Genomic DNA, 27,315 nt, shown 5'->3' on the forward strand with positions numbered 1-27,315 from the left:
TGCCACCATATCCAGAGATCCCAGACCATTAAGGTCCAGACTGAAAAGGGATTGTTACTGGATCCAAGACACCAAATCTTTCTAGTTTTCCTCCTTATCTGCAGGCAAAGTGATGCCAACAGATTACAAAATACACCAGGAGAACTGATGAGAAAATTGGCATTATTATAGGAAGACCTTTACCTTAGATCCCAAGGACGACAAATAAAATCTAATAACTGGATTTTTTCTTCTTGGAAACAATAGGGCTCAATGATTTTCTTTCTAGTTTTCAGTATGTCACTGGAGTTTTGACAAATTTAACATCTGCATGACAGCAGAATGTGAAGGGCACATTTCTCTGCCCATCAGGGCTAGAATGCAGCTCTCTCTGAGTTAAGTGACATAAAATTTATGACCACAGTGCTCATAATTTTTAAAAATATCTCTGGTTCTGACTTGAAGTATTCTGGATTGCTCTATGAAAACTCCATGTTTCCTTGTCTGATACTGATTTTAATTGCAGATAACTGGCATTAGGTTGTTTACACACCCTGTTTGTCTGAGGATGGGAGATTGATGATATCTGTCAGAAGATTTATTTCCCAGCTGTTTAAAGAGTGCGGTGTTTGAAAGTTAATTTGAAAAGAAGTGGGATGGAAGTAGCAAGAAATTCAGTTTAAAATGCTGTTCAATGCCACAGTGGTTAAATCCATAGTGAACCAAACTAAACCATAGTTGTATAAGGTTCCTTTTCACCATTTGCACCCAAACCATAGAACACAAATCTTATCCTTTTATTGGTAAATGACACTTTTTGAAGCCCAGTCATTTAACTTTGAATTGCCATGCTTATTTGTGAAGTTAAGAGTACTAAGGGAAGTTTAAGCCCCATATAATTGAAAACATCAAATTATATACCCATGAAAATGGGATTTAGAATGGAAATAGCAGCTGATGCTTAACTGAAACAGATATGTTGGAGTAGCAGTCATGTGCCTGATTTTTAATTCTTCAGATGACTCATTTACACAGCAGTTACCAGTCCTGTAATTTTGAAAAAAGGTAAAGGTCAAACACCTTATTTGCAAATCCATGTTCCTTGGTTATTGCATCTATATCTCAATTCAGATTTACATGTAAGTAATAAACCTGGAAATATTTTAAGCTGATTAAATGAAAATGGATTTCATATTACAACATGCTAAAACACACCTACAGAACAAATAACAAGCCCCTGAAGGAAATTTAAATAGAAAGCGATTAATACCTTAAACTGATGAATAATACAGTTTTATAGGAGGTGTGCTAATGAATCAGACACCTCTGCTTGCAGTCAGTCCATGTGGGTGGGCCCTGCAGCTGGAACACCCTGAGCTGGGCTCTCTGTGTGAGTGGAAAGGTCCAAACACACCCACATGTGGCTGCAGGAACTGGGACTGACCCCTTAGCACTCTGTAGTCGTTCACATCCTACTTGGAAAATGCCAAAGAAGGCCAAATATCATCGACCTCAGTGTTTGTGAAGAGTTTCTGCCAAGTTCCAGGCAAATCTATAAAGAATAAACATGATTTTACTCAGATTCTTACTCACTTCATTAGCACAACCAAGTAATTATGAGTCGCAACAATTTTCTTAATTTGAACACATTTTTGTCTACCAACTGTTTGGTTTGTTACTTCTTTTAAGTGCACATCTCAGTTAGGAAAGATGAAAGGGTCAAAACAAGGATCTTGGAGGATAAACTGTTGTCTTTAAAAGCAATCCCTACTGGAAGAAAATATGATGATCGAGAGGCCAGCGGTGCTAGGGTAAGCACAAGATAAGTCACAAGCTATTTGAAGTAATGTTTCCTTTGATCTGCCAGGCCTTTCCATACATAAGGAAATTCAGTGGGGTGCTAAAGGCTCTGCTAATCTTCCTAATGATATGCTGAGGATGCTTAAGGCTGAGGTTAAAGAGGCCTTTCAGTGCAGCTTGATTTGTGAACTTTAGAAATACAGGACTAGCCTTCCTCTCAAAGATATTTGCAAAGCAGTTGCTCACATTAGCAAATGTGTGGGCAACTGTGGGGATGAGCTGAGGCCAGAAAAGTTAAAAAGAGAAGCTTTAGATGAGCTTTGCCTTCAGCAGTGCTGCCCTGACAGTGATACTGTGGGGTCCCCACAGGGCTTTAGGAACAAAGTGTGTTAAGAACAAGGGTGGTTTAAAATCCTTGAGGAAACCAGGCAATTAGAGGGGCGGGTTGGTCAAAATCTTTGCTAATTATTCTCAGTCAGGGTAGTGGACACAGCACAAATGTGCTTGGGAAGATTCAAGGTCCTCGTTTAAACATCTGATTTTTAGGTCAATCTTTAGCACTACCATGGCATGAAAAGTCAGGCGTGAGAGCAGAATCAACATTTGACTAAAGAGCCTGAAAGTAAACTGGGGAGCCTTAATTTGTCAAGAATCTGACAAGAATCATTCACAATCAAACTTCAAGAATCATTCACAAGGGGGAATAAAGTGATAGAGAGAAACGTGTAATGCATGTTGGCACCATTGAGCTCTGAGTGGTTTGATTTTGCCCGCCTCACACTCGTGTGCCCTAAGGCTGAACACAGCAAACAGAGCACATCTGTACCCTCCAATCCATCCGAGGTTCAGAAAATGAGACCTCTCCCAGTCTGCTAATGTGACTGGTTAGCTTCAGACTGTGCCCAAACTGCACACTGAGTCTGGCAGTTTGTTCATAGACCCCAAAACACACAAATTAAACAGGACTGGAAATTTGGAAAAGTTCAGACTTTAGAGTAGATGGAGGGCTGGGGCTAGAACAGATATTTTCCTATCATCCTCTATAGCCCCACACTCCTTTCCTGTGCACCATCAGGTAGTTTCTTTTGATCAAAAATACATGAGCAGCATAAAACCTCTGATTCCTGCTTGTTTGAATTGAATTTTGTCATTTGCCCCTGCAAACTGCACACTGAGACACGGCAGCTTTCTTCCCAAAAAGAAGAGGTCATCACTTGCAAGGCAGCACAGCCAGGTCTCCCCAGCAGCCCAAAGGATAACTCAGGGGTCTATAAAGGGACACAGACCCTCACACGTGCAAGGTGAGGCTGTTGTCACACGAGTACGGATGAGACCTGGCTCGACAGCTGCCTGGATGTGCAACTGTGGGATGCTTTCATGCCAGGATGGCATCAGAGGTGAGCAGAGCTCTGCTGGAAGGGGGTGGAACCAGGGCAGTGGGAATGGGGCATGGCTGGTGGCCTCAAAGCAGAGCCAAAAGGAGCCAGGTGTTTGGCAGGAAGCACGGGAACCTCGGGGCTGAGGAGCAGCAGTGTCCAGCAGGAGGGCTGGGGCCAGTTCCCAGCAGCCAGAGCCAGCTCTCCTCTTCAGACAAGCTGGCTGGGGCAGCTCACTCACTCCCAAATTTCTCCTAGCAGGTTTTCCTAATCAGTCAATTAAAAAGCCCAGTAAGGAGCTTGTGGCAATAAATAGAAAAGCAGCTTCCTCTGTTGGCAGCACCTGCAGCCTGCCTGCCAGTCTGTGCTGTATGGGACAGCCAGTCTCCCTCTGGGGAGCAGTAATATCCCTAAACACAGGCTAAAATCTAATTTTCAGACACTGTCAGTTGTCCAAGGGTTATTCAGTTGTTCCATGCAATGAGAAATCTCCCACCACACGTTTCAGTGGCTGGGGTTTAGGTCACATCTGTGGGAGGTGAGGGCTGGCTCACCTCAACCAAAGGAAAAAGAATCATTCCTTTCACTGCAGGTAAGAACTTTAATTGATGGTCTGTGGGCAATGATTTAAGTACAAGTTTTGAAGCACTGCTTTGGAATTTAGCTGTCCTGGGTTTGCTATTGTCATTATTTATTTGGCCTTGTGTTATCTGGGGACATGAGTCACTGCATTCCTGAGGAAAGTGCCAGTGTTTTCACTTGGAATGGCAGAGTGACAATCAACTGCTTTCATTTGGCCTATTTTTATATCTGATTGTACATGAAAGGAAGCCTTTTGAATTCTGTAAAAATGGACAAGTTTTGAGCAAATCTACCTGGAACTGACAGGCAGGGAATCCTATGAAGCCAAATAGGCTTAGGGCTGAGATAGGAACCAGTCCTAATGGCTGGTTAAGGCTCAGTTTCTGTGCAGAAGCAGGGATGGAGGTGCTTTGAAAACTTCACTGGCAGGAACCAAATACCTAGAAAAATTAGACCACTAGAAACATTTATTTGATTTTGAGGGGCCAGACTTTAGATGTGGAAATCAGTACTTGCCTGCTGGTAAATGCACCTATGAGAGACTTGAAAAATTCAGATTCATGGTTTATTCCACCAACATTTTGAGTATGGAATATTCCAAATATCTACTTGGGAGTTTTAGCAAAAATAGAAAAAAAAAAATGTTAATGCTTCTTATTCATTGGTTAGATGAGTTTTTCTAAGGAATAAACCTCTGTCCTTAGTCAGTAAAGAGACATCTCTAAAAACCATAGAGTAAGCTGGTGAAGGGCAAATATCCTTCCCTTTTTAGCCATCATGACTGGTGGCTTTACTTTTTCCAGCTGCAGTCTACCGGATGAAACAGAGGAGAGCAAGTCCAGTTAGAAACTCAAAAACATTAAAAAACACACAGACCCCAGGTTTTATTCAGGCCACACACTTCTGGCCTCACACTGAACGGGTTTCTAAGGGCCAGCTCCGTGTAAACAGCCACAGAGGCTGAACAGGGCAGCCAAGTCAAAAGGTGAGATCATGGAAACCACCAATCATTTATTGCCTCACCTCAGAGACCTCTCAACTACATGAGGCTGCCACTTCCAGGCTTTAAAGCTTCCCCTGGTTTTGAGGCTTCCTGTGAACCTAGAATTGCCTCAGCCCTGGCCCTGCCAAGCAGCCTGGCACATCACCCACTCCACGGAGTCCCCAAAGGTCCCCTCTCCCCACCTTCCCCCAGGAAGCAAATGTTCCCAGATGATGTCTAGGACACTGTTATACATTATAAAAAAAGCATGGGGGCTGCCACTGTTTTTCAAAAATTAATGAGGGAAAAAATAGTAATATTTTTAAAAAATAGATAAAATAGGTCATTATAACTTTTCTGTTCATGCTAGATGGGACTAAAACCAAATCTCCACATTCTAAGTCACGGCCAACACCCTGCAAATCCTCTCAGCTCTGGGTTGCTGCTCTCCTCACAACATCTCCTGGTACCCAGTGCCTGATGATCAATGCCATTGCTTTTGCTGGCTCATAATTCCTCTGATGAGCATGTGGAGCTCCACGTGCCTCTTTCTCAGAGACAGGAGTTCATCACCACACAGAGAAATTTGGAAACGTTTATTTGTGTGGATGTGCATGAATACAGAGATAAAATGTGTGGGCTCATGTTTGTGTATTTAACTACGCAGAAATAAACTTTCTGGATGGAAGCTGATAATGGTCAAATATAAGCAAGCACTGAAATGATTGTTAAAATAATCAAAAGTCTTTTTTTTTTGTCTTCACAAAACAGCTCCTTGCTGATACTGTTAAATGTTAAAATCTGTAACCAGTTCATGGAAATATGGAAAATTATACTGGATCCCCAACTTCTGGATAGGACAAAGAATGTTAATTGGGCCAAATTTTGTTGTTATTTATATGAAGAAGAAATTGGTTAAGTTTAAAGAGGCACAGGTTTCAGACAGAAAGAAAACAACGAAGAAAGGAGCAGAGCTGGGACAGCACCAGGTTATGTTCACTATCATAATGTATCATGTAGGAGGTATCAGTCACGGCCTGCACATGCTGAAAATTTAACAAATCAGAAAAAATTCAGGATTTTGTGCTTAAGAGGATATGTGGTTGGATGGGAGGATGGTGTGCCAGGACACTGCTGGCATCTGTCTCCAGATGAGGATCTGAATCACCCTGGCCAGTCTCGAGCTCTTTGTGTTTCATGGAAACCAAAATGAGCCAGGCAGAGCCTCATGGAAACCAACCTTGCTTGGACTCCTTTCCAAGTCAGCTCATGAACAGAAATATTTCTCTGAAAGTAGCTAACACTGTACTTAGTATGAAGACACATTTTCAAAAACCTCCAAAGAACAGAGTTTCTGCAGAAGTAGCCCCATGGTGCTGTGAGCAGTTTGAGGGCAGTCCCCTTAAACCTCTCTATCCCCAGTAATCTTAAACTTCCAAATTCCCCCAAGACTTGACCCCTTATTGATAGCAAAGATAAAGGGGCTGTTTTCTGAGCCTCTCTGCATTTCATTAAGACCTGAACTGCAGAGGATGCCAGAACAGGAAAGAAAATCCTGTGGGTGAATATTTAATTCTATGGAAGGCAATGACCAATCCTGGGTCAGGTTCTGTGGGGGAAGGATTTCTTCCTGTGCTTTTAGATATGTAAAAACACATTGCATGAATGAAATTAGAGATTACTTCTACTGGGCTCTGGTAACAGCAAGAGCAATCTGATGCAAGTTTGAGAAGAACCACCTTAGAATGATTCCTGTCTTCAAGAAATATTGATTTTCCATGATGGCTGTCGCTCTCTGATTATTTGCTGTTACTTAATTCCTTGTGTATCTGTGGTAGTTGCTTTGGCTATTTTTAAGTGCTGTGTATTTTTATCCTCACAAGCAGTGCATTCTTGCTGTTTATTTGCACTGGGAAGTTTTGGGGAGTGTGCAAATCTAAGCTGTGTGATTTGGGACAACAGCTGTGCAACAACCGAGTTGAGTGTGGACTCCATTTTAGCTTGAGCTTCTTCCATCTGATATTCCCTGCCAAAGCATTTAGGGATTTTTCTTGCTGCAGAGCACCCAGTATCTGCCAAATCTGCTTGAATTCTGGGACTTTGGGGTCACGTGAAAAAAGCTCCTATGTCTCCACTCCATCCATCTGTTTTTTTCCCAAGCTAGAGCTGTTTTCCATCACTGGGTCAGTAGGTGGAGGACATGGCTGAGCCCTGTGAGCCCAACAGCTGTTGCACAAAAGGCAGCGATGCCAAAGGCATCCTTCTTGTAGGAAGGGAACACAGCTGGGGAGACCTCTTCCTGAGGCCAAAGGATGCACTTCCCAAGGACAAGCAGCAGCCAGAGTTATGCATTGGCTTGATGCCATAAACATGGCCAGAAAAAGGGGGCTGCAGTTAGAAAGGAAAATGGCACATCCCAAGGGAGCAGATAGATGAAAATGTAACTGTGAAAAAGCCCTGGAAATGATGGAAGGCTCCAATGGCAGGTGATGGAAAAGGGGAGGTTGTGTGCACATGGCAGCTGACAGGTGAAAGCTGAGCTCCCTTTGGGTTTCTGTTTAGTTACAGATGTGGCAGGAAGTTCCCGTGGATGAACAAAAAAAAAAAAAAAAAAAAAAAAAAAAAAAATCCCAGGAACCACCCCAGGAGTGCTGGGAGGTGTGGGCAGGGCTGTGTCTGTCACAGGAACAAAGGCAATGTCTGTACACTTTGGAAGGGCGGCCGTTGACGTGCATGACAAGAGGTGGGAAAAGGATCTTTGACTTGAGACACAGGTTGACTGCTCTCAAAGTGTGTGAGGCTGAATCAGTTCCTCTTTTGATATAAGGGCTCTCCTAAGTGACACCAAGTCTTGTTGGTGGCTTCTTAGCCAAGGCAGAGGGGAGCCAGGGGCTCCTTCCACCCTAGGGCAGGTCAGGGCTTCTCCAGCCCCAGCCAAACCCAGTGGCTGCAGGATCTGTGAGCTAAAAAAAATGGGAATAAACCAGCTGACACACAACCCACTGGGGAGCAGGGGGAGATGAAGGGAGATGCACAGCTTGGTTAGCTCTCTGTGCCTCTCTCCTTGCCCAAACCCCCTTCACCTGAAAGCAGGATGGCCAAAGGCAGGTATGGAGTTGGTCTGGAAGCCCCTGCATGGCCTGAATCTTGGGCTATCCACGGCCACTCCTGGGCAGTTCAGTGCTGCCCTAAAGACCTCTGGTACAAACAGCAGCAGCTTTAGCAGGGTGTGGCAGTGGAGGGACAGCAAACTTTGTGTTTAATTGCCTTGGGTGACATTTGGTTGTATTTAAATATTTTAAGGGGCTCTGGCTGGGTGCTTCTCACCTCTGTCACACATCTGCAGCCTCCAGCTTCAGGGTTGCAGTCCTGTAGTTTGTATTTCTGCTTGTCAGACATGAGCCTAAGTGGTGTCCCAGCATTGCATGTCAGAGAGGGACAGGCATAAATACAGAGGTAGAAATTTCCCAAATGCATTTGTCAGCAGGTCAGATAAGTGGAGAGAAGCTTGATCCAGTTAATAATTAATAGCAAACTTTTAAAGCGGGAAAAAATCATCTTGATTGTTATAATTCATTGTTATAAAATGGGACTATTTTCTGCTGAATTTATGAGGGAAATCCTCAAACCTCTGTTTATTTTTTAGTGCCAGACGAGTCAGTTTTGCAATCCTTAGCAATAATTTGTGATATAATGAAAAATTTGGTATGATTTATACAAAAGAGTTTGTCTTCATTGTAAATAAACACTGTTCATTTTGTGCCATTAAGCTGAATCAAGAAATATCTGGTTTAAGATGCCGTTTACAAGCTAGTGAATTCAGAAATGATAAATAGCATGACAATCTTTTTGGAAAGGATGTAAGTCTTCATGCTCCCAGGACATAAGATAACCTTTAATTAATGGGGGCTAGTAAGAATTCTTTCCTGTCAGCAAGTTATTCCATAATTGCCTTCTGTAAGGCTTCCTGTCCTTTCCTCTGAAGCAGCTGCTGTGCTTCTGCAGGAACAGGATGATAAAATCAATAAATGCCTGACCCATTCCTACACCTCTGATTTTTTTTTTTTTATGGGAACTTTTCATCCACCCAAGACCCTGGTTCAGTTTACTTTGTTTGCAAGGCAAAAACTGCTGAATGCTGAGGCAGAAGAAATTATTTGCTTCTTTTAGTGATGTCTTCACTTGTGACAGGAAAAACAAAGCCTAAATCCTTCAACTCGTGTGTTGGCATGTAGGAAGGAAGGCAAAGTAACTTTTTTCATTAACTTCACCTGGAGAAGCAGTTGGTTGCATTGTTAATATGGACCCACAGTACAAATATCCATCAAAGAGAGGGAGAGAAAAGCTTAGCTCTTGAGAGGTTGTCTGGGTAAAAGTAAGCTTGCCCCAAGCATCATCTGAGCTTTTGAGCTGTCTTTAGGAGACCTTCCACTTTGCCCTGGCCCTCACCTCTGTTCTTTATAATTTCCTCCTACTATTTCCACTTCACCAAAACTACTTTTGGACTAAAGCCTTATTTTTGCTATGCAGTAGGTAGGCCTCCAAAATGACCTGATGGTTGCAGTCACTGGGTTCTCAGATAAATGCAGGAAATGGCTCTCTGGAAGTGCCTTTGCCCTTTTGCCTGTCATATAAAGCAGCTGAGGGATTGGCATAGGCTGAGACAGGCTTAGTTTAACATTAAACTAATTGAAAGCTGGCGCAATGAATCACATCTAATGTGTCATTGGAAAGGAGGCTTCTTGATCTTTAGATAATGATGCAGTCTAAGATAATATATATCCACTTTTTAAAAGGTAGGAAGTAGGCTGGGAAAGGGGATGTCTCTAACGAGTGATAAAACTGCAGATGCACACACCTGGTTTGGGAAGATGATCTTCCTGCAGGCCAGGGTCAGAGCTAATTAAAGGAAGCCCTAACTGGACATGAATGAGCTTTTTTTATTTTTGTCCTGTAGGCAATCCAACAATAGGACACTTTCCTGAGGTGAATTTGCAATTCCCTCCCTTTTCCCATCAGTGCCAAAGCTTGAATTATATTGTCTTTTTTTTTTTTTTTTCTCCTCTTCTTTGGACATGGACCAGGAAAAATGAATCTATCCGTGCTTCAGATCCCTGTGACTTCCAGAGGTTGTACTGATCATCAGCTACTAGCAGTGAATAAAGCCTTCAAACCTTATTTAAACATCACAGCATTATTTATGGTTACCTTAAGTAAAATGCTCTTGAACTATAATTACCCATAAGATTATACATTGGCAGTTACATGAGAAATTGTGTTACAGGGTTGTACCAGGGGGCTGAGCTCACCCCACTGCCTCAGTCAATCAGATCTGGTGAGAAGTTCAAATGCAGCAGAGTTAGCAGTGGAAAGCCATCCCTGTGTTCTGCCCAGCCCCAGTACATGCAGAAAACTCATTTAATATTCAGCATGCACTATTCAGTTTACAGCACTGCTCCCAATTCTCAGCTGGTGCAAGCAGATGTTGGTCTGCTGAATATTGATTTCCACCAGTTCAGGTTTCAGTTGCCAGTGCAGAGATCTCCTCCCTTTGTGTTTAATGTGAAGTGCACTGTTCACCACCACCAAAAAGGGAAACAACTCTAATGCATGTTTTGGGGTATTTTTAAAAGGAAACAGGGAATTTTGGAGGGCAGATCTGATAAAACAGACACTCTTGTCCTTATGAGTGTTCACTGCTCACTCCATCCCTTTGTAGCATGACACACACAAATTAATCAGGACTGGAAATTTGGAAAAGTTCAGACTTTAGAGTAGATGGATGGCTAGAACAGATATTTTCCTATCATCCTCTGTGACCCCACACTCCTTTCCTGTGCACCATCAGGTAGTTTCTTTTGATCAAAAATGCATGAGCAGCATAAAACCTCTTATTCCTGCTTGTTTGAATTGAATTTTGTTATTTGCCCTTACAATCTGCTGGTTTGGCTGTGTGACATTGATTTCCAGCTAAAACAATTTACTCACCAATTACTTCCACAAACAATTCCAAGCAATTAAGAGAATTAAGAAATGTGTTTTCATACTGTTAAGGAATACATCTGTGAAGAGCTTTTAAAAGATGCAGCGTGAGATGCTAAAATTCACTTCGTTTTTCCCTAGATATTAGCAGGGGAAATGATCAGAAAAATCCAGTAAATGTTTTGTGCTCCCCTACCTACATATATAAGACACCTACCAGAATTGCAAATGCTTTTAAATTGGAGACTACCTGCTTTCTTCCACAAAACTGCTTTGTGGGGTTGTTTTTTTTTTTCTTTTAAATAACCCACTTTTTCTCCACTGTGTGGATGAAAAACATATATCTATTCCATGCGTGTTCCTGCTGGATTCCACGTGCCTGGTTTGTCTCTGTGTGCCTGCACACAGCTCTGCAGAGCACATCCCCTCATTCCTTTGGGCACAATGCAGGACTAAAATGGCATTTGCTAAGGGCTTGATTGGAATTAAAGCAGATGTTGCATATGCATGGCACAGGGGTGGGACAGCACATGGCATTTATGTGGGAATGAGGCACACGAAGGCAGAAGAGCTGTAAGGATCTGTAATTTGCAGACACCACACAATTCTGATACAAGGGGTGCCTCAATTTAAGTGCAAATTAATAAGTTTGAGGAGAATGCCTTAAAAATTACTATAGCATTTCATGATTATGAGGAAGACTTTAATTTAGGAGACAATTCCCACACTCCCGCCTGAAGGCATTGCCATTTTCTGCCCACCTGTGCCCCTCCTGTCCTTTTTAATAAGACTAAGCTGTGGATTCCAAACATCACTCTTGGCTCTTGTTTTACAAAGCCTTTTTCCCTGTTTGTGGCTAAAAGAGTCCTTGTTACATCCTGATTTTAATGGATTATTTCAGAGGGCTTAAAAAGAGCAGTGAAAAACTCAGGCTTAGGATCTCACAGACATTGCCATGACATCTCTTGCATCCATTTAAAGCAAATATTTCACTTCCTTGGGATTCTGAAAATGTGTACATTTGACTTCTAAACACAATAGGTGCAATGTTGGAACCAGTTTTACACAGGTGTGACTCCTTGGGTTTTGATGGAGTTTCTGCATATTCATTGGCAGAGGAAGTGAATAAATACTCTGGAGCTTTGAAGACAGAGCTACAACAGGAACTGACAGACAGCAAGTCTTCTTTGTGAAAGTGAAGCACAGGAATGAATTTAAAATGTGTTTTTATATGTATACATACAGACATGGGGGGAAAAAAATCACAGAAAGGAAGAGAGACTCTTTTGTTGCGAAGTCAAAATTCCCTTTACAACCATGACAGATTGCCCTGGACTGACAATAGCCATCACTTTTGCAAGTATTGTAAATACTTTGGAAAATCTTGTCACCTGAGTGCATAAAATCTCTCTGAGATCTCTGAGGTGCCTTCATTCTCCTCCCTGTGTTTCATGTGAATCCCTCTTCTCCAGAGATTTTCACAAACAGTGAGAAGATTAATGCCCAAATATGAACAAAATGAGAATAAACTCATCATTGAACAGGACTAAAAGAAAAGGAAATAGCTGATTTAATTAGGTTTTTAGTGATGATTCAGACCAACGTAAATCTCAATGAAAGGACAAAAATAATTACAGGTAATTGATGCCAAAATATCTAAAGCTAAGGAATTTAGTTAGCCTTGAGCACAGTACATAACACACCCAGTTCTTCTTTCTGTAGATAACACAGTGCATCCACTAATTTAGGTTATGGAGTTTCTTTTACACTTGTAATTATTTTTAATACTGACACTTCTTTGGCCATAAGGGAAACAATGCTGGTAAGCATAACGAAGCCAACCTAAAACATAGGAGATTTTTGCTTTGCTATTCCTGGAGCTAAAAGGGCATGAGTCAAAAACAAATGAAATCCATCGTTCTGCCACTGGATAGATCAGTATAAAATCAGTGAGATGCAAGTAGAGCTAGATTCCATAGTTTTTCTGTCTCTGCTTGAGGCTCAGTAGTGTTTCTCAGCTATGGTTTTGATTTTAATGTGTCAAAAAAGCAGCTCTTAATTGACAATTTTTTTTTACCGTCAAATTAAAGCTCTGATTTCAAAGATGCAATTTTTATGAAGATCTGTTTCATGCAGATACCTTCCAGAGTAGTTTAAAAGATAAATATTGGAAAGATAAATAGAATATTTTGCCATTGATAAGAGCTGCAGGACCACCAGCTGGATGGACTAGATTGAGAGTATGTGTTTAAATCATGCATTTTGGTAGTTTGGAAAGAAAAGCATTTTTTCATGGATCAGATCCCACTCTATACATTTTCCTTCCTTTGGATTTTAGGAGATGAAAGTTAATGTCCATAGGTAGGTTTCCCCCTCACCACTTAGGGGGTTTCATAAACCTTATTTTGCAGAAAAAAAAAAAAAAGATGGGAGTATGAATTAGCTCTTAAGTTTCCATATCAGATAAACTACATTTATGCAGGTGGGAAGCAACAAATTTTCAGAATTTTAAACCACAACTGGAAAAAATGAGCACAAAATCTGGAGCATGTTCATTATGGAAATAAATTCATGACCAGAGCTGGTCCTTTCTTATGATTTTCTTATTACTCTTCTTGCCTATGACTGAAGGATCCTTGATGTAACTGCTCCTCATTCAGCTGCCTTTTAGACATGTGTCCTTAGTTATCCACCCAGTGAAGTTATGTATTTTAGTGAAATCAAATCTGATCAAGAGAAATTATATTAGGGAAACATCTCTGTCTTACCAGGAAATTAAAAGAGCAGCAATGAGCCTGTCAGTCTGTGGGGATATTCAACCTCAGAGGAGCAAAATGAGCCCTGTTAGTGATGAAGGGTAGATCCCACTTGGTTGTGAATTAACTCAAAAGGGAAGTTTGGGAAAGGAACTAAAAGGCCAGTCTATGTTTTTGAGGAGTGCTGATTGTGGAATTATTTGCTTTTGTAGTCCACAAAATGCATGGACAAGCTTCTGCTCCCTGAAGCAGTGGGTGTCCCCAGAATGTGCCCTTGTCTGAGTGGCAGGTGACACAGACAGCAGATTGTCTAAAACAAGGAAACAGGGATGTGGTTTTACAATCTGAAACCAAGCCCAGGTTCAGTTTGTGTGGCTGGCAGGTCTGGTGGCCATCAGGCAAGTCCCAGCCAGCTGTGCTCCTCTGCTCCCATCCTCACACAGCCCCCAGGAGATGTGGAGCCAGGGCTCCACTGAAGGGTGAGGGACCTTTCCACAGGACCTTTCATGGAGTGGGAGCTCTGGAGGATCCTGTGCCCTCCAGAGCTTCTTGCTGTGGGCTGCAGTCATGCATGGGACACTGCAGATCCAGGGCTCCTGCAGCACCTTCTGCAGCTCTTCTCCTTGCATCCAGGCTATGGCTCTCCAAAAAACTTCCTTTTCCCAGTTCTGCCCCAAAAGTCCTGGCAGAGCTGTCTCCTGTTCCTCGTTGACAGCAAGAGCAGTGGGTGCAGAGCTTTCAGCCCCCAGTCCCTCCCGATGGCACCAATTCCCCCAGACTGCTGTAACTCAACTCTGACAACACTGGGGTTCCCGAGAGGGAAACAAACCAAAAATCTCTAGGCTGCCACCCAAGAGTGGGTGATTTTGATCTTTATTCCGCAGGACGAGCAGGAGATAAAAGGCAAGTGATCCCCGTGCTTGGGCAGCTCTGAGGAAGTATTTTCCATGCTGAAAATCTCCAAAGGGAGTCAGGAGCACGAGTGCCATTGGCAGCCCACAGAATGAGCCCTGGCAGGCCACAACCAAAGGCCGCCCAAAATTTGAATATTCATGGCACTGGGGCACAACAGGAAAAGCCTTCTGTGGCCAGGCATTCAGCAAGTTCCCAGCTCTGCAGTATGGCCAAAATTCACTGTGTTTCTGGGAGAGGTGGTGGAGGTTTGTTCCCAAACCCCAGCAAAGGTACGTGAACGTCCTAATACGCCACTCTTTCACACCAGAAGCTGTGTAATTAAGCATATCCGTTAAGGGGGCCACAAAATATGAAGTAATGAACTCCATCTCCCTGGAGATCAGTACTTCACACAGTAAAATTAATGGGATTGTGAAAGCAGCCATTGCCAGGGAGGAGCAGCCATTTTATGGATCTGCTTTGGGCAATTAGGAAAGCAGCTCCAATCTTTCCCTTCAACTTGTGGAAGTCAAGAGAGGGACTTGTGTTTTGACCATCTAAAAGACAATGCCTACTTTTAAAATTAATGGCAATTAGATAAAGGTGTTCCTTTCTCTTTGTTATGAATATAATTTTTAAAGCCTTCCGGCATCAGAATTTAGGCACAAACTGAGAAAAATACAAAAGCGCGGAACATGCAAATAAATCAATCATTCTTGTGTTATATATCTTCAGAATACAATCCAAAAGTAATTCTGGGTGTAGTTTTCAAACTTCAGCATTGCATAAACTAAATACCCTGCAGCACAATTGGACTGACATGAATTACAAAGTAAAATAAATACACACTGGGATGTGCCTTTTGTTCCTGTTATTTTACTTTTCCTTTTGCCTTTTGAGAAGTTGTATTGGAGCCCATAATACTTGATAAGTAAAAATCAGAAATGTCATTTAGAAGAGGGAAGTAATTTAATTTTGTGCTGTAGATGTCTAACAAACATCTATGGAAATGTTCTTGCCTATCCTAGTGATTTCCCTCCCCTCAAATATTTAAGCAAGGATAGGGCATGCCTGAAAGATGCATGTAAGAGCTTTTTTAATAAAAGAATTTAACCTCTGACTTTTACAAGCAGAGATTTGATTTCTAGATATGAGTTCTTTGCCTGCTTTTCAGTAAATTTTTCTTTACAGTCATTTGGAAAACTGTACCCAAGTCTTTATTGTGCATGACACTTGGAGCTCTTTTTTATTGACTTAGGCTGCTTCTTGCCAAAGTCAAAAAGTTGGAAGCAAGGCCACTGGCATGGGAAGAAATGTGTAAAGAATAAAACTACTTTGGTTGGAAATTCGAGAATTGAAACGAAATAAAAGAATTGAAGCAGAATAAAACGAACTTTTCCCTTTTTATGGTCGTGTTTACTTCACAGGCAGTAATGACAGCCCCAAACTAAGCTCTCTGCCATGGGAAGATGCAGGGATTTCTGTGCATCCAGCACTTTTCTTGGCTAGCAGAGTCTTGGGATCCAGCCACATATCCTGGATGTGGACAGCAGGGAGATCTTAATCTCAGCACCCCTTATTTCTCAACCTGTTTCTCTAATTTAATTCCTCACAGTTATTTCCTTTTCCTTCAAGACCTTCTACCTCAGTTTCCCCCTTTTTGTTCTCCCTTTTCCCTCTTCTCTGAATTCATGTTGGCTGTCTGAAGTATGAATTATTTGAGGACTTGCCTTATTGCAGGATTATTTTTGTGTAAGCGTACTTTCAAATGACTGTGTTAACTTGTATATAGGAAAATACAAATTCATATCCTCTCAGTTCTATCCAAGCAGGAGAACACAAAACTTTTCAGAGATTTTGTTTTACCAGCTCTCATTCTTTCCTCATGTAGGAGATGAGAAGAGGGATCTGATGACTTCCTAGCAATGCCAAAAATCTCGCCTTGTGTTTGCTCAATTTTTCTTAGTGTGGCCTCAGGTTTACAAATGCACCGAGCCACAAACCCACAGTTCAGTTTGCAAAGGCCAGAGCACAAGATTTAATACTGACAGACAAATATTTTATATATTTCTACTATATCATTACTTGGTTGAGGGGGGGAAAAAAAAGAAAAACCACCATCAGCTTTCAAGGCAAAATTGAGACAAAATTGAAAAGTCTCACCTGTGTTCATAGTGAAATCAAACCAGTCTATCAGTTTCACATTGTTCTAAAACAAAACCAAAATAATCTGTGTCTGACTCATTGAAAGACACTGAATTGACACAAAGTCTTGCTGTTACAGAACTCACCCATGGTATTCATCACCTTGGAATATACTCAGGCTGGCAAACCTGGAAAGAGACAACATAAGCAGAATTATACTTTATATTTTCCTGTTTTTACTCTCTGTGTCTTGGGGATTTTTCTGATTTATAAAAATACCTGTATATACCTACACATTACAAATAAGTGTACCTGGACCAATTACTCAAGGCAAAGCTCCATGGATAAGTTTATTATTTATATTTATTATTTATAAGATTATTTTTTAATGTACAGGTTGGTGAGAAGTTAGCTCCCTCAAGTACCTCTGCACTAAAACATCCAGTCTAGCCGCATCCTGACAGAGCACATAGAGTATAAAATAAATGTAATTTTTGACACTGACCACGTCTCTCCTGCAGAATGGCATTTCTTTGGGCCAGCAATTCAGGAGCAGTTTCTGTTCCTCTTCCTCTCATACACACACTTCTTGGGGGGAACAGGAAAAGCAGAAACAGCTGCTGTGAAGCTTGAGAGAATATGGATGGCACCCATAAATTTAAAATTGTGTTATTCCCTTCACAGGCTGTGCAAGGTGCTGTTCATCCTGGTGAATTCTTGAAGGCAAGGCTCAATCCTCTTTCCATGCTGCATAAGGTAAGAAACATAATAAGGTAATGAGGACAAAAAAACCCAAAAAAAAACAGTGAGAAAAGACAAAACCCAGTGGGACAAAATCTAAGAGGTTTTCTGTCCAACAGAAGCCTTTTCCATGCTGTTGTGAGGGATTTTATGCTTCAAGAAATGTGGATTGCTCTGCACTGGCTTTTGCTGTGCTGCATCATGGGGTGACTATGGGTGCTCATCCAGGAGTGAATCCTTGACTGGAGAGGTTTAAGAAGTAATAGAAAAGTTTATGCAACAATAGATAAAACTGCAAGGTGGAAACCTAAAAGTTTTATAGACAACAGAAATCAGAACTCTATCAGTTTTGAAGTGGTAAAACTAAAAACAACACCTCACTAAGAGCTGCTCTGTTTTTGGGTTTTTTTCTGTTGTTGTTGTTTTTTGGTTTTTTTTAATCTTAGAAATAAAAATATTCCATTTAAAATTGTTTTGACTGAGGTAAAACATGAAAACAAAATAGTCAGAGTTTGGCACTGGTGTTTCCAGCTGAAACTGCTATAAATATTGCCCGGGCTGGATTTGGGAAGCAGGTTTAGGGAGGTTTGCCTCCTCCAGCTAAGCTCAGCTCAGCTCCCACTGCAGTGGTGGCTGCTGGAAAAACAAACTGGATGTACTGCACACAGGCACCCAGCCAACTGCACCTGGAAAAGGAAAATAATGTTTTAAAAGGGAAATAGGTGCAATCCATGAGCACAGGAGCCTGCAAGCACCACCACCAGAGATCAGGTAGTAAGAGAAGAGTTAGCAGGAATATCATTATTTAAGTAGAAAGAGGAGCTTCATCCCACAAGGTCCAGCGTGCCATAAAATATGATTAACATTAATAGAATTAAAGACAATTTGTGTCTTTCAAGACAAAAATTCATGCTCTTACAACCATAGCCTTAGGATTTTGAAAGGAAAATGAAAGACTGGAAGTAGAATGACTTATGTGAAGATTCCTTTGTTCGAGTCAGTGGCATCAAATAGCCCAAGGAAGAATGAAAACTACATTTTAATGAGAAATAACTTATCATATTAGACAGAGGGAAAGAGAAGATAAACCTTATTTAAAAAAAAAAAAAAAAAGAAGCATGCAAATTAAAACACATAAATCGAAAGTATGTGATTTCCTGGGACAAAACCAAACTGTGTTTGGTTTTTTTGTTTGCTTGGATGTTATGATTTTTAAAAAGAGGTTTTTAAAAATTGTATCATTTTACATTTTAACACTGATTAGTTCTCCATGTCCCAAGCAAATGGTTGGAATTCTGCACAGATAACACAACTGAAATGGAAAGGTTCATTCTTACAGAGATGTAGTTGTGTGTAGGGTATTTTTTGCTCAAAGAGTGATAAAAAGCAAACTGAATATGCAATGAATAAATAAAGTGAAGAAAGGTCTTTTGTACTCTTGATTTATCTTTACATTAAATCTTTCTTTTCCAAGAAGCGGATGTAGCATCAGTTACAGCTCTATCTGAATATTCTCACATTTTTGTAGAGGAGCCAAAGAATATACAGTTTACAGAAATCTCCAGAACTGCTTCAGGTGAGATGACAGATACAGCTACAACTTCCTACCCCGAGCTCTCCCTCTGCCTGACAGCCAAACCAAGCAACACAAAATGGGAAACAAATCAAAACAAAACAAAGCAACACATGGATTCACAGCTGCACTTTGTATTCAGGAAGGTAGAATGTCAAAAAATGCTGGCCAGTCTGTGCTGAAACTCCCATGGCATTAAAGGGAAACTCAATTTCACTGTGTCAAGTGCAATCGAGGCTTTCATACTGTAACAACAGAAATACTTATTATAATTGTAAAAAAAAAAATATCTTTAAAAATTGTTTCTTTAAGATGGCTTCATACTAACAGGTTTAAGGAAGGAATTCCTCCCTGTGAGGGTGGGCAGGCCCTGGCACAGGTGCCCAGAGCAGCTGTGGCTGCCCCTGGATCCCTGGAAGTGTCCAAGGGCAGGTTGGATGGAGCTTGGAGCAGCCTGGGATAGTGGAAGGTTCTTTAATCCCTTCCACCTCAGGCCATTCTGTGATCCTATGACACTGGACTGCAAAACATGATTTTTAGGGAACTGGGTTAAATTTTCTTACACAAATATTTATCCAGAGATGGAATCCAAAGCTTCTCTCTCCCTGCCGTGTGGTTCTTTGCCTGTAGCAATTTTTGGGGTTTTTTTTCAGGCCTGAATGTGGAATCTACAATCATCAGAGTTTATGTTGTACTCAGGATAGGGTTACTCAGTTCAGGACACTTCGGCGCATAAAAAGAAATACTGCTTCCTAATTTTAGCATGGAATTCTGGTGTAGGTGGCAATATCTTGGTTGACTTCATCAGGTTTTGGAGCAAACTGTTGAGAAAAGTAAGGGATGGCAGTGAGGAATAAGCCTACAGAATCCTTGACCTGCAGCACATATAGGTTGAAGGGTTTTGCTAAACCAAATAACCATTTTAATTTAATCTCCACTAGAAAAATAGGAAAAATGAAATGCTTGCCATATGGTGAAAATATGTTAAGCCTCAAAGAAGGAGGAATCATTAAATACAACTATGAAAAGGGGTTTTTAGGTTTGAATGGTATGCCAGTTCCAATATAATAAAACATACATATATAATCCTATTAAAGCCTCATTTGAAAAAAACCTAAAAGGATTCCTTTGAATAATAGAAAATCTTAGGTCACATTTTTTCGCCTGTATATTTATTTTCATTTTAATCAAGGCTGCTATAGTGAGAGAACCTGGTAAGATTTTCAGTGCACATCCGCTATTTCAATTTTTTACACAGGTAACATCAACATGAACCAGGCTTTGAAGATAAAGACATGAAAACTGAAAACCATATACTCATAAATAGTGAGCCACTCCATAACCAAAAGGAATATTAAAACCAAAGCCACACCAAGGACTCACCTATCTTTCCCCCAGCTGCACTGTGTAGGAATTGAGGCAATAAAAAGGAAAACCTGAGCCTCTCACTGCCTTTCCAGTTCCACTGTTCTCACAAAGAAAACTGAGAATCCAGATCAAGGAGCTCTATGAATAATTCTGGTATAAATGCTGCAAAGATCTTGCCAAAATACAGTCACACACACACTAAATACCCACATTCCAACACTTGCAGTCCCCTCCATAAAATCTCCCTGTAATTAAGGGCAGATAGGCACATGAATGCTCATGGAAACCTACAGGGCAAGGAAAATGGCTGTGGGAAGGGTCACAGCTGATGGCAGAGGAGCTGCAGCCCTGTGCAACACTTGCAGTGGTTTCTAACAAGGTCCCTTTGAGTGCAGGGCCTTTTTAGAATTGTTTGGGGTATTTTTTTCCCCAACACTAAATATGACAAGCAAAGCACTCACTGTTCTCCTCGATTATTCATGTTATGTATTCTCATGAGGTGATGCAGGGACACCCCAAACAGAACAATTTTCTGTGATACAGCTGACCAACACACTAAAATATCAGTTCTGTCCCAAGCATTTTACAGGCCAATTTCTCATTTTCCTTGGAAGTCCACCTCTACATTAACCTTCAGAGCTGAAGAGTGTGCCCATTTCCCAAGCTGCTAGAAATCCTACTGAGCTGCAAACATTTCTCCTCCTTCTGGAGCTTTATCCCATAATAAATATGAGAAATAGACTTCAAGATAAAGCAGTGTTTCCTTTTTTTAATCTCTTCTGTCAGTAATTCCATCACTAAGGCCACATTTCTGACACTGCTTTTCCTCTGGTTTGATTTTGGGATGATTTAAGAGGTTTGCAGTTTTACCCAGTTTCTAGAAGATTCTTTTTGAGCACATTTGGTGCTCTTTAAATTCAAGTGATTGCAGAAGTGCAAAATGTTATCATTTATTTATCACTGCTGTTAAATAGCAAGGTTGAGAGATAGAAAATCCTCCAGGAAAGAGCATCTGTGCTTCTCTCCCTCAGCATGCACCAAACAAAGAGCTGCACTGTTGTCCCAGCAGCACAAAAAAGTCAAGTTCTTAAAAGTTCAGTCAAAATTTTGGCTTTCCAGAAGGAATTTTTCAGAAGTGTCTCTCAAATATTGATTTGGGTGGTTTACTTCCCACAGGATGTGCAGTTTATTTATATAAGTGTAGTCAGAGAGCTTGTGTGCATGCTGCTCTTTTGGGGGTGGCTTTTGCTTGGATTTTTTTTTTTTTTGTTTGTTTTTACCTTTTAACTGTTTGCTGACACCTGCTTTCATGCACAACAATTTTCTTTGACCCATTTGGAGCTCAGGATTTTGCACAGGGAAAAATGGTTTTGGCTGTGTTTGGTATACTGCATGTCATTTTAAACAGAGAGGGGAAAGACTGAATATCCACAGGTGATGGAGGCATCTAAAAGATAAACTTAATCAGGAACTATCAAATAAAATGAAATATTAGCTGGGTGTTGCAACCAAACTCCCACGTGATTCACAGCATTCAGTTTTCTTGTTCTAAAATTTCCTCATAGACAGTGTGCAGAATCATGTTTTACACAGTGCTGAAAAAAGCTACCTTTTTTTTATACTGTTCTTTGTGATTAATAACATTAAACTGTATTCATCCAGGGATACTTAACCTCCAATAGCCATAATTGGAAAATCCCTGGAAGAAATGTCTCCCTTGTCCTGCATACAGCAATGTCAGCCAGCAGCCAAAATTGCCTTGAACAACAGCTTCCCACAAGGGTTAAAGGAGCTATAAAAAGCACTGCTCAGACCTTATGACACCCTATTAATTAGCTCCTTCTGTGGATGTGAGGTATGAACTTTGTAGGGTCATCCAGTAAATAAGACTAAAAACTCAAGACTTGCAGTTTGCCAGCTCGTTGTGATTTACCCACTAGCAAAGCAGAATATCAGTGGAGCCTGGTTTTTGGGGAAGTGCCTGCTCCAGCTCCCATTTTGCTTCAGTAGCTGTTTAGGATAAGAAAAGAACACCATGAGTTTCTAGATATAAAGTATGTAAACTACTGATGTGACTACACAAAACAATCTCTTTAGGGAATTAGCAGATTAGAGGGGGAAAAAAACTAGCAAAAATTAACATTAGCAGCCAAAAATGAATGGCAATTAGTGGTAAAGACTAAATAAAGCTAAGGAGAAGGAAATGTGCTGACACTCTGGACTACTGCTGATATTTCCCATACACTCCACTACTGGTGGGAAACTCCTGCATTTGCTTATAAATGCACTCTCGATAGCCTAAATAATACAGAGAGAAAGCTCTGAAATGCATTGTTTCTATGAGGATCACAGCAGCTAAGGAAAGACCCCAAATACGACTCAATTTTTAATTCATTTTGCAAAGACTGTGAATTATTTAACCTAATTTTTTATTTTCTTTTCTGAAGCGAATGGTTAATTTCAGAGCTGGTCTCTAAACAAGGAGTCCTGATAACATCCCAAGTTTCACATGCTGTTAGGAAAGATAATCTCCACAGCTGGAAGGATGAGGTGCAGCTCCAAGAAGTAACAAAACCTGTAACCTTCCTGCAGCTGTGCTGCACAGAGGCAACCAGAAATTGTAGGCAGAAGCAGATTGTATCTTATTTTTTAATGGAAAACAGGCACAGAAATAAACTGGAAGCCAAGATGGCCAACCCCAACTAGGGGTTAGAGGCTAGGGAATTCCAACTCGGGAATTAGAGGCTGAGTTAGGCTCTTAATGGAGGAAAGAAAAGTATTTTCATTCATTCTCTCTTAATGGAGGAAAGAAAAGTATTTTCATTCTCAAGAACAGCTCCAATCAATGGTAAGGCACCCTGGAAACTGGGCTTGAAGCTGTTGAAGAATGAGATTTGGTGATCAGAATATAAAGTTCCATGAAAATATCTCAGTACTCAGCAGCTAATGAAATAAAGAAAACTGAAGGTTGGGATGTTAGGAAAGAAATAGAGAACAAAACAAAGCAAGAATATTTTTATGTCAATTTATTCATCTGTGGTATGAATGAATCTTGAATGCTATCTGCAGTTTTAGGAAGGAAAGAAGGGGAACAAAAAGGAAAAGAAAAAGGGGAGAGGAGAGGAGAGGAGAGGAGAGGAGAGGAGAGGAGAGGAGAGGAGAGGAGAGGAGAGGAGAGGAGAGGAGAGGAGAGGAGAGGAGAGGAGAGGAGAGGAGAGGAGAGGAGAGGAGAGGAGAGGAGAGGAGAGGAGAGGAGAGGAGAGGAGAGGAGAGGAGAGGAGAGGAGAGGAGAGGAGAGGAGAGGAGAGGAGAGGAGAGGAGAGGAGAGGAGAGGAGAGGAGAGGAGAGGAGAGGAGAGGAAAAAAGATCTGTATCCATGTAGGAAGGATAATCAAGTTAATGCTGGATTCTGCACAGGCAGATCAGGATGGCTCAGTATGGAAAGGGGTGGATGGAGGGCAGTATGAGAGAGTACACCTGAGTTTCCTGGATACTCACTCTTGGTCTCCGTTCATGACATTAGGCAAGAAGGCATCAGAAGGAAAAGCTTCTCCATGCAGTGCAGATCTGCTGTGGAAGCCTTTGCACCAGTGTCAAAAGTCTTAAAGTGTTAGTGAAGTGGCTGCTATAATTCAGAGAAGAAAAACCAGAGAGGAGGGCTTAGGAAGCCCAGAGGAGCTAGATCTGATTTCTGTGGGCTCCCTGGGCATTAAACTGTTGGAGGTTAGTAAAGGACCTCTAGGAAGCACTACCACAATCTTTCTCTGCTCATTAAGTCTTTTTTCCCAGCCACACTTGGAGACAAAGTACTGGGTTAACTGGGCCTCTCACCTTCCACAGCTGTACCTGTGTTATGTTAGACTCCCTTCAGTCCTGTAACAACCACCTCCACTGCCTGCATGGAGAGGTAACACTAAAATAATTTGACATTTTTTAACTGACGTTTAGCAGCTGTAAACATGGGGCACTGGTACCCTGGGATTGACTGTCTGGTGTTCTTCATGCAGCAGTGATCACAGAATTATCTGCAAAAATGTGTTGTGAGAGAAACATCCAGACATAGGAACAGAGCTTGGAAAATGAGACACAGAGATCTTCAGTTTCAGTCCCCTAATATTCTAAGGACTATGTCACATAATCCCTTTTATAAACTGTTCAGGCTTCATTATGATTAAATTTATTGGCCTCCATTTTTCCTGGAAAGCTGTTCCAGAGCTTCACCACTCTGCTGATTAGAAACCTTTTAATTTCCAAGTGAAATTTAATATGACAAGTTTATACTGTTCTGGAGAAGTGTTACAGTTGCTCTCTACACATACATCACAGAGCAAATACCAACAAGGGAAAAGAGCAATTCAAGTTAAAAACAGTAATAGCACCAAACTATTGCTGGCTGAGAAGTTTCCTCCAATTTTAGATGCAGATCCCACTGCAACCTTTAATTCTTTGGTAATAAGCTCCTACTAAGGGAACTCAGTCTGTTCACATCAGCTCTGGTTTATATCTACAAATGCATAATAACCTCTTTCCCACTAATGAATCACTGGGGCTGTCATAACTCTAATGAACACATTTCTTTCTGAAGGTGTTGATCATCTAAAAGCGCTCACTGGTTTTTCCTGTCTTGGATGATGCCGTAAGTGTAAGCATATCTCCAGAGAGTTTATCTCTGGAGGCTGCACCAGAGAGAGACCCCTGGACCTGGAAAGGAAGAGTGTTTCTGTTCACAGCCCCTGGAGCAGCTGTGTCAGCTCACAGGGAAAGCTCTCTCACATGCTCCAGGGCATGACCCTCGGAGAGGTTTGGGGCTGACGGCTGCCCCAAGTTGGGCTGGAACAGCTTCCCAGCAAAGTGGTGGAGTCACCACCCCTGGAGGGATTTAAGGCATGAAGCTGTGGCTCTTAGAGGCCTGGTTTAGTGCTTGGCAGTGCTGGGTTTAAGGTTGGATGTGATGATCTTAAAGGTCTTCTCTGAGTGAACTGATTCTGTGGTTCTGAGGTTTGGCTGCTCAGCCACAGATCCACAGCTTCTATTTTGTCTCTGATTCAGGTCAGCCACGTTTCATGGGACAAGAATTGCTCCTTCCACACCAGCAGAGTGTTGGACTTGGCCAAAACCTTTGATCACTACAAAAACATTCATGTAAGTGTTGCTTGCAGCTCATTTGCTTGGATTTGAAACCCATGGCTTTGTTGTAGGCACTTCTGTGTTCTTCCAGACACAGTCAGGAGAGGTGGGTGACTCAGTGTTCCTCCCAAACAGGCTATGGTCAGCCCCTTTCCAGAAATAACCAGGAGTAAATGACTTTTAGTTATAGTTCCTGAAATTTAAAAAACATTTATGAGGCTTTTTACCATGTGCGATTTCAAAAAACCCTCCGTATTATACAACATTTTCAGAACAATGGAGCAAAAGAAAAAACCCATATTTTTCTCACCATGAGGTTCAACATTTTGTTGTTTTCAATGCCATTTCTAGCAATATCTAGAGGCAGATAATTTTGGAGGTAATTAACATTTCATTACCACTTTCTCACAGATTTACTGGCCAGAAGAGTGACTTAGAGAAACCAAGAAAACAGAGTTGTTTTTTGAGTCCTAACTCACATAAATTGCGTTTGTTCCCACAACTGATTCAAATCTCACTTTCTACTGTTTGTACTTAATTTTATCCCACAGCTCTATCACCCTTCAGACCCATTCCCTTTGGTTTATCTCATGCCAGTGCTGTCCAGACTCAGTCCTACAGGACATTTGGTCAGGCAATGAGATATTCCCCTAAGGACAGGGGGTTTGGATGGTGATTAATTGAATTTTGTTGCCTAAATCATCCCTCTCCTGGCTGGGTGCACGTGAAGAGGGTAACCAGGGCTGATGATAAATCTCCCCCTCCTCAGCTCTCTTGAAAACTGTTCAGTCACCACTGAAGATCTGCTTTGATGTCACAGGGAAGGTGGTCAGGTATCCTGCACATTTTATCAGTCACAACTCCCCTTTTCCATAAGAGGTCATTCCTTTTATTGGTGTGTAAAAGCAGCACATCACTTTTCATCCTCACCCAAAAGAGAAGGCAGCAAACAGCCCCTTGTTTCCTATTTTGGCCCAAAAAGAAATGGTTCCCACAGCAATGGCAGTGGCAGGTGCCTCTCCAGCTCCTTCTGGCAGAGATTTTCCAGGCTCAAGCCCTGATCCTAAGAGAAGGAGATGATGGCAGTGTCTTTCATTAGCTAAGCTGAGGGAACAAGAACAGGCAAGTGCTACCAATTATATTTCAACACAAAGCAGTACCCACTTAAGTGTAAGCTAAAGTCCACAAGTCCGTTGTTAACAGGGGTGTTCTCAAAAAAAAAAGCTTTGAACACACTGGGAGCATTAAAGGGAAGATGTCTCGCATGTGCAATTACTCAACACATCTTTAAAACTGCGAACACTTGTTCACATGTGGTGAAAATTAGATCTGTGAGCACTTGGGGAAAAAAAATCCCACCTGGCAGGCACACTCTTTTTCACTTTAGAGTTTTATAGGAGTTCTCAGAGCTTGTTGGTCCGGTGAGAGCTGAACCAAAGTCAGTGGAGGAAACCGTGAGGGAAGGAAAAGAACATGCAGAGTAATGTGGTGGTTTTGTCCTAAGCTCAACAGGTTTTTGATTCGTCCAGACTGGCCCACCCTCAAAGAGAAATAAAGTAAAATTAAAATATGCATCTCTAGGTCTAAATATAAATATTGACAGTGCCTTGGCTTCTTTCTCTGCTGGCTTGGAATGCTGAGGCCTTTGCAAGATTTTCCACCCTATCCCACAGGTGGGTTTGCTCAGCAGTGCTCAGCAGGTCTGAGCTGCTCTAGGAAAAATGGTGCGGGATCCAATAATTCCCTGAGAATTCATTTCTTCTGTGTCACCTAAAGTCAGTCGTGAACTCAAATAATCACAAAGAGCTGATACATTCCTTGGACAGGCACCACAGTTGATGGGTAACTCACATTCAGAATATTATTTACAGGGGACAAAAAATGTAAATAATTAGCCAAGAAGCTTAGTCAGGACCACAGCTTTATAATAGAACCTCCAGACTCTCTGTGAACACACCAAGAAGTGGTATTTTCTGAATTTTATCACAGTGTTCCCCACTATACATCTCC

At 41.4% G+C, this 27,315-nt stretch overlaps 1 long non-coding RNA gene across 1 annotated transcript; it reads right to left on the minus strand.

The window, feature by feature from the left end:
* On the minus strand, positions 1 to 26,761 carry LOC137478376 (uncharacterized). Its single transcript, XR_011001530.1, has 3 exons — positions 26,665 to 26,761; positions 16,515 to 16,684; positions 1 to 1,026 (listed from the first exon to the last, which is right to left on the minus strand). It is a non-coding gene; the product is annotated as an uncharacterized lncRNA (long non-coding RNA).
* Between the last annotated feature and the right edge of the window lie 554 nt (positions 26,762 to 27,315).

This window comes from Anomalospiza imberbis, chromosome 8 (genome assembly GCF_031753505.1).
Source record: "Anomalospiza imberbis isolate Cuckoo-Finch-1a 21T00152 chromosome 8, ASM3175350v1, whole genome shotgun sequence".
NCBI classification, from domain to species: domain Eukaryota; kingdom Metazoa; phylum Chordata; class Aves; order Passeriformes; family Viduidae; genus Anomalospiza; species Anomalospiza imberbis.